The sequence below is a fragment of the Ascaphus truei genome, chromosome 2, assembly GCF_040206685.1.
Source record: "Ascaphus truei isolate aAscTru1 chromosome 2, aAscTru1.hap1, whole genome shotgun sequence".
In the NCBI taxonomy this organism is placed as follows: domain Eukaryota; kingdom Metazoa; phylum Chordata; class Amphibia; order Anura; family Ascaphidae; genus Ascaphus; species Ascaphus truei.
This window is the reverse complement of record NC_134484.1, coordinates 126,923,380-126,936,707: the sequence shown is the minus strand read 5'-3', so window position 1 is coordinate 126,936,707 and position 13,328 is coordinate 126,923,380. Positions and strand designations below refer to the sequence as shown.

The 13,328-nt window shown below is 39.9% G+C and overlaps 1 protein-coding gene across 4 annotated transcripts in view; it reads left to right on the top strand.

The window, feature by feature from the left end:
* CDH2 (cadherin 2) overlaps window positions 1-13,328 on the top strand; it is a 221,856-nt gene that overhangs the window by 194,375 nt on the left and 14,153 nt on the right. The gene's annotated exons all lie outside the window — the stretch shown is intronic.

The following is a 13,328-nucleotide window of genomic DNA, read 5'->3' as shown; positions in this document are numbered from 1 at the left end:
CAAAAGAAGAGAAAGCATAACTCAGATAAAAATATCTGAATACCATCTCAAATAAAAAATCTTACAAACGCCAAAGGTGTGTGTGTGTACAGTATATGTATATATATATATATATATATATATATATATATATACATATTTATTTATTTATATATGTATTTATATTATCCCTTGCTGCAGTGGAATCACTGTATGCTAGGTCAGGGGTGCGCAAACTTTTTTGCTGTGCCCACCCTGCCTGCTATTCTCTGTTGCGCCCCCTCCTCCCCCCCAGCCGGCTTCAGGACGCGTGACCATGGCAACGCGGCGTCAAATGACCAATGCCGTGTTACCATGGTTACGCATCCTGAAGCCGTCTGAATCCCGGGTAAGTAGAGATTGCAGAGGCCTCACGCGGTCCCCCGGCATTTAATTTAAATGCCTTGGGGAAGAGCGCAGGACCTCTGTAACCGCCCGCGCCCCCCCTAAAAAATCGCAAGCCCCCCAGTTTGCGCACAGCAGTGCTAGGTGATAATGGTGAAAGGCAGGGGTGCAGAACTGTCTAAGACATGTGAATGTGCTCACAAGTGATCTTTTTATTTGCTCTGTGGTGGAGGGTTTTTTGTCGCCTTTTTCACCCACCATAACTTATATATATTCAACCTGATATAAAAGTGATAGGATAACATACAACACAAAAACAGAAATAACACGCACACACAAGAATAAAATACAGGGATGAATTATATTTAAAAATACAGTATACAAAATACAAAAATGAATAAACATACAAAAGTGCAAATTGCAAATATGTAATCCTCCCATTATTAAAACAATTATACAAATTGTGCAATGGATGAACTGAGGAGGATCAAGATCCACCGATTACAAAAACTAAATACATAATAGCCTGTAATCATTGTATTGGCAAAACTAATTGTCCAAAAAAAGGAGGAAAATGTATCTACCAGATATCCCAAATATTCTAAGCCTAAAGCATAATCCAAGTGTACATAAAAGACAAAAATATGCAATATATGGAGCAAGTCATTAAATAGATATGTATTTTAAATATTAATAATAATTTTTAAGGTGAGTAACAAAGTAAATATAAAGATGACAAATAATCTACTCAGAACTGAAATAGAACCAATTTATCATCACCCATAAAAGTAGAGACAATGATGAGTGCAAAATATAGAACCAACTAGACCTAGAGCTAAAGACCTGATCACCTGCACTAGAGGCATCACTTCCTACAGGACACAAAAGGGGAAAGAGATTATCCCCCAAGCAAGTGTTCAAATTTGCATACTTGTATCCAGGCACTCATTGAACCCCCTTTCCCCCCCCCCCCCCCGGAGAAAGGCCTCGATTACCAGTGATAGAAAAATTCTCACCCAAAACTGGTGAGTAGCCGGCGGCGTGATGATCGCCTCTCTCAAAAGGCCAAATCCGGTGATTTGTTTTAGCTGCAGAGAGAACTGTACAGAGAGAGCCGCCTCTCCCTGCGCAAATCTCGGCCGAAATTAATGTTTTTTTTTAATAAAAAATGTAATACTAGTGTAGATGAGCAGGGGGTCTCCGGAGAAGAACCGCGTTGATTACGGGTTCAGGGACCCCCTGATTCCCGAGATACAAACCCCGTTATGGGGTGCTGGTATCTCCTATGCATTTTATTCCCACGGTCATGTGACGTGGGATTTAAATGCATAGGAGATATCTGCAACCCATAACGGAGCCTGTATCTCGGGAACCAGGGGGCCCCAGACCTGAAATCAACACAGTTATGCTCCGTAGAAGCCCTGCTCATCTACACCAGTATTAAAAATTTATATTAAAACAGCTTCATTAGCTTAGTGACTAGCCGCTAAGGCAATGAAGGGGTTAAACACCAATAGCCTGTTTCTTGGGGCAGAGGGGGTGAATAAAGGGGGTAGTACGCCCAGAGTGGTGGTTAGGCCTGGCTGCAAGGTTGCGAGAGGAGTTAACCACTTCACTACCCTAGTGGTGGGAGCTGCTATGGTAATGAAGGGGTTAACCCGTCCCGCTACCCCTCAGAAGTCCTAAACACCCACCCTTGGGGCTACTACCCCTGTCACCCAATGCCTCTATCCCCAAGAAACAATAAACACAACAACCCTACTACCCACCTTCTCTAACCCCAACAAACAGATTCACACAACAACAGGTTCACAGCTACGTTGAAGCTCAACCACCCCAGTGTACATCTGCATTGCTCCAAAGGCGGACAGCCTGATGGGGCTCCCCAAGAGCTGCTCCCCTCTGCACAGGACCAGCATGATAAGGATTAACATTTGCTTGTACTTTGTGGAACGTCAACTCCACCCACTGGAATGTTAATGAGCCAAGAGGACACAAAGAACTGTTTGTTCACAGCTGCATTGAATATCAACCACCCCAGTGTACATCTGCTGTGCCCCAGAGGTGGACAGCCTTTGGCACAGCCAAAGGGTGTGAGCTATTTGCTCCCATTTGCTGATGTTTGGTGATGTTAATGTGATATTAAAGCTGCTCTGTTTCAATCTGAAACTCACAGCCCTTTATCCCCTGTATCCAATTTTCCAACTATCTGTTCATGAAATGTCTGTAACCTTTTTCTTTTAATGTAATCGTGTATTTTTTATAACTCTGTGCCCAGGACATACTTGAAAACAAGAGGTAACTCTCAATGTATTTCTTCCTGGTAAAACATTTTATAAATAAATAAACCCCCACAACCCATACAATACATTAATGGGCAAAATACTGTCACGGCCGCCTTTATTCTAAAGCTTACCCGGATAAATGCGGGGCTTTTTCCGTTTCTATCGGAGTTTCCCGCGCGGCGGCCGCATCATCAGATAAGCGCTAATAGCGCTTATCATTGAAAGCGCCCGCGGCGTGGGAAACCAGCCGGAAAAAAGCCGCACACCTCCCCGGTTGAAAAATTCCTGCGGTGGCGGCCGCAGGAGGATAAAGGCGGCCGCCACTGTAACTATTACCCAGATATGGATAATAGCTCATTTGACTATTATAAAATCAAACATTAGCCAGCCAGCATAAATAAAGTAAATAAACCTTTCTACTTACCCCTGCCATCAGGGCATCCTCGTCAGCATACTGCATGTCCATGTCCTCCGATGCCAGCAAGAATACAAGAAAAAATACAATCTAATGGTTAATAACCGCTATAGTAATTAAGGGGTTAACCCACCCAGGAGGCCTAACCACCCACCCCGGGACCACTATACCCACCCTGTACCCATTGATTGACATAGTGCCCACCTCCTTTTTTGAGTGCTTTTTTTGTTTTTTATTTTTGTTATGTTGTTTTGTATGTAGTTTGTTTTGTCTTTTGCACTATATTCTTACCTATTGGACTCTTGCACACTGACCTACTTGATGTGATTTCTTAATCTCTTGCACTTGTATATTATATTATTTATCTACACACATGTCACGTACTGCACTCTGCGAGCACGCAACCTCCATATGGGACAAGCGCTCCCATATTTCACCTGTGTAGAGGTCCCTCAAATGGACAATCTCCTCTACAGGACGAGGGTTAATACTCACTCGCAAGCGCCCCACCCTTCACCTTAACAAAGGTCCCTCAGATGAGTTAACAGCTCCCCTAAATCCGTCCCAATATACCACCGTCACGAACAGCACACGAGTTCGCCCGTGACTTAGATATGCAATCAGGGTTAATACACACGCTACTCTAGCCAACTCACCTTTCATCTGCGCAAGGTACCTCCAGTGAGTTAATATTAACCCCTTACTCAATTACAATCATATCTACACTGCCGCCATCTGGGGTATGCAAATAAGAGATATCAAATTCATATTTAAGAGGGCCCCTAGGTCCCTAGTTATTATTGAAAAAACTATGCACTTTAACAAACCAAAAATCCATTGTAGCAAAATGCTCTCCAGAACATACAACAGTTCATTCAGAGCCCAAAGCATTACTTATAATTTTTTTTAAATATATAAAAAAAATACAGTGCTTAGGTTACAGAAAAGGGATTACAAAAACATACAATTACAAATAAATGCAGAATAGTTTCTCAAAATAAAAATTATATAACATAAAACAAAACGTATGCATCACCAAAACACTCCTCTGGTGAGATCTGATTTTCATAATCTTTGCTCAGACTTAGATATTCTTTCTTTCCATATAAACCACATTAACCCACCCCCCAACTGTGAGATTAACAGTTTTACAACAGGGGGAAAAAAATCTTACAAACGACGTTTGAATCTTGTCTCAATATCTAATTGTACTCATAACCTTCCTTAACTAACACTTACACACACGTGAGCCACATCAATACTTGCAGGCACACGTGGTGAATACCATGAGGATAAATATGAACATCTTAATCCTAAATTTAAGCGGCAAATTCATATCTGTCCCTTATTACCTCTTAAACATACAGTGTGTGATGTCAGAACGTGCCCCTCGATGACACAATTACAGGTTTGTAACTTTTATTATGCAGAGGAGATGACATCATATGATAGTCTCATTTTTAATAAAGACACTCTTGGTTTGATGTGTTCTTAGCCATGCCCCCTGACCATCCATAAACCCCTTCCAGAGAATACAGGCAGTCCTCGGTTATCCGACACAATGTGTTAATCAAAATGGCGTTGGATAGCGTAACGTTGTAAAGTGAAACACATTTTCCCATAGGAACACTGTTTAAATGAAAGGTTCCGTTCCTGAAGGCATTTTTAACACTAAAATACACCAAATATTTTATGTAGGCAATAAGATATGCAGCACACATATAAATTATATAGTGTATATACTGTATTATATATATAATATAACATAATAAATAATATATTATATAGTATAATATAATATTATATAGTATAATATTATATATATATATATATATATATATATATATATATATATATATATACGCTCTTACGATGCTTTGCAACGTTGTGTATGTATATATATATATACACATGCACAACGTTGCAAAGCATTGTAAGAGCGTTGTATAAGCCGTTTTGGCGTTGTAAAAATGAACATATGTATGTATTGCACAGCGTTGGATAAGCCATTCGTTGTAAAGCAAAACGTTGTAAAACGAGGACTGCCTGTACTTTGAAGCTTAGCTATAAAAGAAAAGTTGTCATAGGGCCCATATTGTATTCCCACCTCTACCCTTATCTGGAGACTATCAGCAACATGCAACCCATCTGGCCCATTTAAGGGAGCCATATAGGATAACCCACCAGTTAAGTTCTGTTTGAAACCCATCACCCACCCGTGACAAGCCTGGGCTTGTTATAATATAAACCCAATATATATATTGTATTTTTAACGTCAAAATGTAGCTCATTAACCCCTTAAGCACCAAATGGATTTAAATACATAATACCTCATGACATTATCATGACAACACACATTCACATATTTGTATTTAAGTGTTTATTTTTTATTTATTTTTTGGGTATAACACTTTAGAGTTATATACCTAAATAATATCTCCCAGTATCACCATTATCACCTTTTTTATGCTGGCGCTGTAATCTTTTTCCTTTAAAAAAATATATAATTAAACCAAATCTATCATGTGCACTAAACTTATTTTTCCTTCATCTAGACTTATCGACTTCTGTTTCAGAATTGTTGGTTTGTTTTACAGTTTATTCATTATGAACGTACATCTTCTTTCCTCTTGAAACGTGGCTTTTGTGTCACACCACTGTTCTACCCACTAATCTACTTCTGAATTCACCTTCACTGGAATTGTTTTATTTTGAAGAACAATGCTTGAGTTTAAGCCTTTCTGCAGCATTTTAAGATACTGCATTAATGCTCGAGAGTATTATTTTTCTTAAATTACTCTTTATCATAAAACCGTACAGAGAAGATTAGCAATTATGTTCTTGTGGTAATAAATGGGTTCATTAAACCCATTGCACATACAGTAATTGTTATTTTGCTGGTTAGGTGCAATGTAAGAGTTCCTCACTGTGTAAAGTGTAAATTATCTTTGGAGTTCTCATAAATCTATTCTTTAGATTTCCCTGATTGATTCATAATGTTATGTCAAATATAAAAGAATAAAGCTCCTATTTTCACAGAATAAACTATTTTCTAACAACTCCACAACTCTCTCCTTTTGCACTTGAAAGCGGCTCTCGCTCGCCTGCCCTCCTTCTCTAATCCCTTCTCTAGTCCTGTACTCAACTTTCTTTGGCCCAGATTCACAAAAGGGTGTTAAGCACTAGCGTGCCTCAGCTCCCATTCATATGCCTTGCAGTGAAGGCATGCTAAAGCTTAGCACCCTTTTGTAGATCTGGGCCCTTATTTGTTCCTTTCTCCCTCTGTCCCTTTCCCATGTTTTCTTCTTTACCATGTGTTACATTTGCCATACCCTATTGTACTAGTACAATGCATTTGTGGTGTCCCAAAAGCAACACATTTGATCCGCCTATGATTTAAAAATACCACAATTTCAGTTATTTCTTTTGAAGCGATCCCTGGAACATTAATAAAAACGAATCCTTGATAGTTTTTAATGTACAGAAAAAATTGTCCCATAAGAAGTTAAATAGTGCATAATTGGCTCAGATGATCTCTTTGGGAGTGAAGTGGTACTACAGAGTGAACAAAAGAGAACAAAAAAACATAACGCAATATGTTTGTTGCCCACCAAATTTTTGTTTCAAATCTTGTTCTTCATCGTCAATTATATTTTTGGGAAACAGTTTGTCCTAAGTCTTAAGAACTCACCTTGAGGTATATTTATTATCCATGTATGATCGTGATGGCTTGAGGCTAATAAGTAATTGTTCGCATCAACTTGCTTAGAATGTTTTGGTCTGAACACTGACATTTTCAATAAACAATATCAGATCCAGGAAGTCTACATGGCTGTTTTCAATTTTGAATATAACATTTAGGTTCATAGAGTTGGAATTTTAAGTGAATCTTAAATCTTCCCAGGTCATCTGAACTGCCACCCCACACGCATAACTCATCGTCAATATAACGCCGCCATAGCACCAGGTTCACACCAAATGAGTTACCTGACCAGATATAAAAACACAAAATAACTGGCACCTAGATTTACCATACATCACCTAAAGTGGTCACAGATCAATTGTCAGACCAGTCCTTAGTGTCTAATCAATATCAGATTATTCTTGATTGTTTATCTCCACATGTTATGAGACATCAAAGAAAAAAATCATAGTGCAACACTGGTATAAAACAATTAAACTAAAAAGGAACAGAACAAATTACATCCACACACTCACATAACACAGAATGACAAAAAAAATGGTACTATTTAATACTAAGAATAAAAACCTATATAAAGACAAAACAAATGTCTAAATGGACATAAGGAACATGAACAATGGAGATCCCATTCGGTATTGTAAAAATTGGAATCCTGCTCATGACAGGGCGGCCAACAAACAGCGTTGATAGCAACTTTGTCTCTCCCTCCGTGCTGTATCCCAATCTGGAGACTCCACAATGTGCTTTCAGGGCTCAGATGCCGCCGTCACGCCAGCCTGTTGCTCCGTTCGCAGACCCGCTGGTCATGTATCATCCAGGTGACGTCACTAACATGCGCACCGGCACTGAGGGTCCCGATAGCTGTCTGCAGTTGCGGCGTGTAGCCAAACCACCTCCCCAAGCAATATTTGATAGGGGGAAAGGTTGCAGGAAATCGGCACCACTGCTCTCAATGTTCACAATGCTCTCAATAGTCACATGACCACCCTACGCGTTTCGTGACGCTAGTCACTTCATATGGGGCAGATGCCGACAGACATCTACCTGACTGAAGACAGCTATCTGATGCCGACAGACATCTATCTAACTGCAGACAGCTATCGGGACCGTCAGTGCCGGTGTGCATGTTAGTGACGTCATATGGATGCGACGTGACCAGCGGGTCTGCGAACGGAGCAACAGGCTGGCGTGACGGCGGCGTCTTTGCCCTGAGAGCATATTGTGGAGCCTCCAGATTGGGATACAGCACGGAGGGAGAGACAAAGTTGCTATCAACGCTGTTTGTTGGCCGCGCTGTCGTGAGTAGGATTCCAATTTTTACAATACCGGATGGGATCTCCACAGTTCATGTTCCTTATGTCCATTTAGACATTTGTTTTGTCTTTGTATAGGTTTTTATTCTTAGTATTAAATAGTACCATTTTTTTGTGTCATTCTGTGTTATGTGAGTGTGTGGATGTAATTTGTTGTGTTCCTTTTTAGTTTAATTATTTTATACCAGTGTTGCACTATGATTTTTTTCTTTGATGTATCATAACATGTGGAGATAAACAATCAAGAATCATCTGATATTGATTGGACACTAAGGACTGGTCTGACAATTGATCTGTGACCACTTTAGGTGTTGTATGGTAAATCTAGGCGCCAGTTATTTTGTGTTTTTATGTTTCATGTTGACCTGCATCGGTCATAATTTCTAGGCAGCCCAGACCTTTAATATAGAGGTTTATTTTTGTAATCACTTTAGTAATAATTTTTACTATATTATTATAAGCATCAGCGCTGTAAGCACTTTTTTCTTTAGTTTGCAACTGACCAGATATGAAGAAGTTGAGTCAAAGTAATAGAAGCTCCTGAATTCATCCCATTCATAACACAATATAACAAAATGGCCACAAAGGTTAAGATCATTATTAGCAAACACTGGGGAATTTTACAGAGGGACACTAGGTTGCACGCCCGGTATCTTGAAGTCACCACCGGCCGGGGTGCGTCACCAGGGAATCTGTAGAACAGTGCCGTATCCACACCGGACATCTGTGGAGATGAGCGGGCAGGGCGCCTGACGTCAGAGGAGTGCGCATAGAGTGCGCGTGTGTTTGCATCATGACGTCACAAAGCTTTTGGCGCAAAAACCCCACAGATGAATCGTGCATAATAGGAACTTTGAGAGAATGTTTCTTCACTCCTTGATAAAGTACAAAAGTGTACAAAACGCGTAGGGGAGCTGTGTACCTCCTTTTTTTTATTCATGACCAAATAAAACTTTTTTGTTTTTGGACCCAACTCCCTTGGTTGTGCACTGCTTTTTCCTCTCTTTGGACACTAGGTTGCAAACATTTTGCCAAAAAAGCCACAAATCATTTTCAAAGGGGCTAGATACCTCAAACCATCTTTTTCTGTACATTATGACTTTCAAGTTTTGAGAAAAAATTGCAGGTTCTCTAGGCTGTCATTTCCCTACCAGAGATATTCTATCCTCTGTCTGGGTTATTACCACTACCACTACTTTGTTGATGTTGCACTGTGGTTGCACACTATTATCACTGATTTCATTCATTCACTGTTAACAAACCAATTTTTGTAGGTATAGCACTGAGCGTATGTTTATTTCCCTTCAATTGAATGTCTTGAGTGGTTTTAAGCAGGAAAATGTTCCTAATATAAATGGAAACCGCATTAGAGGTGAATCTCCCTACCTCTTATGTTTCACAATCTAAGCAGTATAGGAGGATGAAAGAGCATTACCTCTATTGTAAATGTATTGGCTAATAAAAGATGTGAGGCATAATGTTGTGGAAGAAATAAAACCCCACTCAAGACCCAAGACTTTAGGGTAACCGTCTATCAGAAGACTGGTGAGCTATACAGTACAACCATTAAATACAAATCAATACTGGGAAACAGAGAGCAGAGGATCTTAGAAATAATATTTCATACACTGTGTTGTCCCGTTCGAAGGTATCAGGAAAACATTTTAAAAAAGACAGACACAGTCTTTGCACCACTGCCAAACTGGGAAACATATACTTTTAAAACACTACATTGGTATACTTAAAATACTATACTACATAGGCTTGTTTTTACCTACTGCAACCCTAAATCATTCAGTGTAACAGATTTCACTCAATGACATGTAACAATTATTTCTTCTGTTTTTAATATTTAAATCGGATATTCTGTTCAAAAGAAAAAAAACATTTTAAATATTGAGTGTCGGAGATCAAAAATGGAGCTCTACCCACAGCCTAGTGCAGTCTAAAGGTTACAATGGCATCCCAAGGAGCTCAAAAACAAGATACTACTAACGTATAAGTTAAAATAGTGTGCCTGTAAACTTTGAGCAGCATCTTATAAAAAAAAAAAATAGTTACCAAACATACCCTAATAAGTCTGAGCCAGACTAAATGAAATTGAAATGTATTTACCAGTTGGAACAAATAAATAAAAAAAGCTCGCTCGGTGCTACTATAGCATGCAGTCTACTTCTACTGTTCTACTTTAGCGTGCAGTCGACTTCTACTGTTCTACTATAGCGTGCAGTCGACTTCTACTGTTCCACTATAGCGTGCAGTCTACTTTATCTACTAAACAAAGGAACAATATGGTATGTAATGGTTTTTATTACACTACAAAGGAACAATATAGCTCATTGGTTGGTTGGTTTGTAACGATAAACACTTCGTAACCTTAGTCACAGAGCCTCATGAAGTCCGGACTTATACTACCACAGACACACAGGGATTACTTAAAGTCAGAAGTTTTCACCATACACCCTTGCATTCACCTTCTTACAAATAAGAAAAATGGTGCGGCTATATATGGCTATACTCTTCCTCCCATAATAATTCATTTCAAACAAACCTTTTAATATGTATTACTAACAAAAAATTGTTAGGGCGGGGAAACACCTGTATACCTGGAATTGCTTCCCTCTGAGGTTCAAATCCTCAACCCTGGGAACACCTGTATACCTGGAATTGCTTCCTAAGCCAGGGCGCCCTCCCCTCTGAGATTTGCAATCTGAACCCTGGGGAGACCCGTCTTGGGAACCGGAACAAGGTCATCTTCCCTCTAAGACCTGTAGCCTCAATACTGGGAAAACCCCACCTCGTATTATCCCGCATACAGAGGGCCTAACCTGTTTTAGCAAAAGTTGTCTGACAGTTTAAATGGTTAAAAAAAAATTGGATGGCGTCAGCAAATTTAAGGCCCATCGTATCTACACATCTTCTTACCTGGACACCCACAGAGATAGAGATTTTTGAAAAGGTCTCTTATCTTATTAGTGATTCACCTGGGGTTCGGACAAAAAGCCGTGCTGACACTCCTGGGATCTCCACGAAGGTTTAGCCAACTGAGTCACGGCACCAAATATTGTGGAAGGAATAAAACCCCACTTTCAAGACTTTAGGATAACCATCTGTCAGTAGACTTTTATTACATATTGTGTAGCTATCACAAGAGTACATATAATAATCAAACCTGAGTTTGAATAAAATGCGCACTGAAGTCTTAGTCCTAAACAGTCTGTTTTATACCCTAGCAAGGAGGCGTGAATGCATAATTTCACAATGTCATAATGTCTTACAACACTGGGCGTTTTTTCTTGCTGGTCTGGCATTTAAATAGTTACTTGTTATACATATTAGCATATTCTAGCAGCCTAAACAAAAACAAAAGATAGGATACATGACAGACTCATCCCCCTCCCAAGGCCAACAGCTTGCATATTTCCCATTCAAGAGGGAGTGAATAGATATGGAAGCTAGGAGGCCAGAGAGAGACACAGTTAGTGAAAACAAAGAAACAGCAATTTATGAGGTGAAACAAAGGTAAAGGAACCAAGCAGGCATCCTTTTAATCACATACAAAGTTAATTTCTACCCACAATGCACTTCTTCAGAAAATACAAGTTCTTAACCACAACCCACTGCAATATCAAGGCCTGAAGTTTTATTCCAGACTTTTATTCCAGACTTTGTTGCCTTTCTTCTCGCCTTGTGTGGGAAGTTTATGTTCTGTGAACAGCATTATGAAATGCTTTAAAACGGTGGTAAAATGTTATGATTTATTTGTGACAGTCTCTTTTTTTTTTACTCTGCTTTATTACACACAATTTCCTCACAGCAGTGCATTACCTGTGAGCTAATGCCCCGCTGAAGGAGATAAGTAGGGCATTAGTTCTGAGATAATGCACTGCTCTGAATAGATGTATGTATGTACACTATGCCTTTATTTATATAGCGCCATTAAGTACATAGCGTTTCACAGCAGTAATATACGTGACAATCATATAAATAATATAAATAACACATAAAGGGGAGAAGTGCTTCAGACATAAAAGTAACATTTAGGAAAAGGAGTCCCAGCTCTGAAGAGCTTACAATCTAATTTGTTGGTAGGGAGAACGTACAGAGACAGTAGAAGGGTGTTCTGGTTAGTGCGCCTGCAAGGGGCCAAAGTTAATTTATGAGGTGTTAATTATCAGCCTTGGAGCTAATCATATGCTTCCTTAAGCAGGTGTGTTTTAAGGTGGGTCTTAAGGGCAGAGAGGATGCTAGTCGGATATTGACGGGAAGGGCATTCCGAGGTGTGGAGAAGTCAGTGAGAAGGGTTTAAGGCGGGAGAAGACTTTAGATACAAAAGGGGTAGAGAGAAGACATCCTTGAGCAGAACGCAAGAGTCGGGATGGTGTATAGCGAGAAATTAGGGCTGAGATGTAAGGAGGAGCAGAAGAGTGTACAGCTTTAAAAGTGAGGAGGAGAATTGAGTGTGTGATACGGGATTTGATATGAAGCCAGATGATGGATTTCAGCAGGGGAGATGCTGAGACAGATTTAGAAAAGAGTAGAGTGATTCTGGCAGCAGCATTTAGAATAGATTGTAGGGGAGACAGGTGAGAAGCAGGAAGGTCAGATAGCAGGAGGTTACAGTAGTTGAGACGGGAGAGAATGAGGGTCTGTGTCAGAGTTTTTGCAGTCGAGCAACAGAGGAAATGGCGTATCTTGGTAATTTTGCGGAGGAAAAAACGACATTTTTTTTGCTACCTTTTGAATGTGAGAAGAGAATGTGAGAGAGGAGTCGAGTGTGACACCTAGGCAGCGTGCTTGGGCTACTGGGTGAATGATAGTACTTCCAGCAGTAATGTGGAAGGAGGAAATAGGAACAGGTTTGGGAGGAAGTATGACAAGCTCTGTTTTTGCCATGTTAAGTTTAAGTTGGCGAAGGGAGATCCAGGATGATATTGCAGAGAGACATTCAGAAACTTTAGTCTGTACAGCAGGTGCAAGCTCAGGGGTAGACAGGTAAATTTGTGTGTCATCATCAAGGTCAGGGGTAGACAGGTAAATTTGTGTGTCATCAGCATAGATGTGATATTTGAACCCAAAATATGTGATTAGGTCACCTAGAGAGAGTGAGTAAAGAGAAAAGAGAAGGGGTCCCAGGACAGAGCCTTAGGGTACCCCCACAGAGAGATCGATAGAGGAGGAGGTGTTTGCAAAAGAGACACTGAAAGTATGATGGAAGTGGTAAGAGGAGATCCAGGATAGAGCTTTGA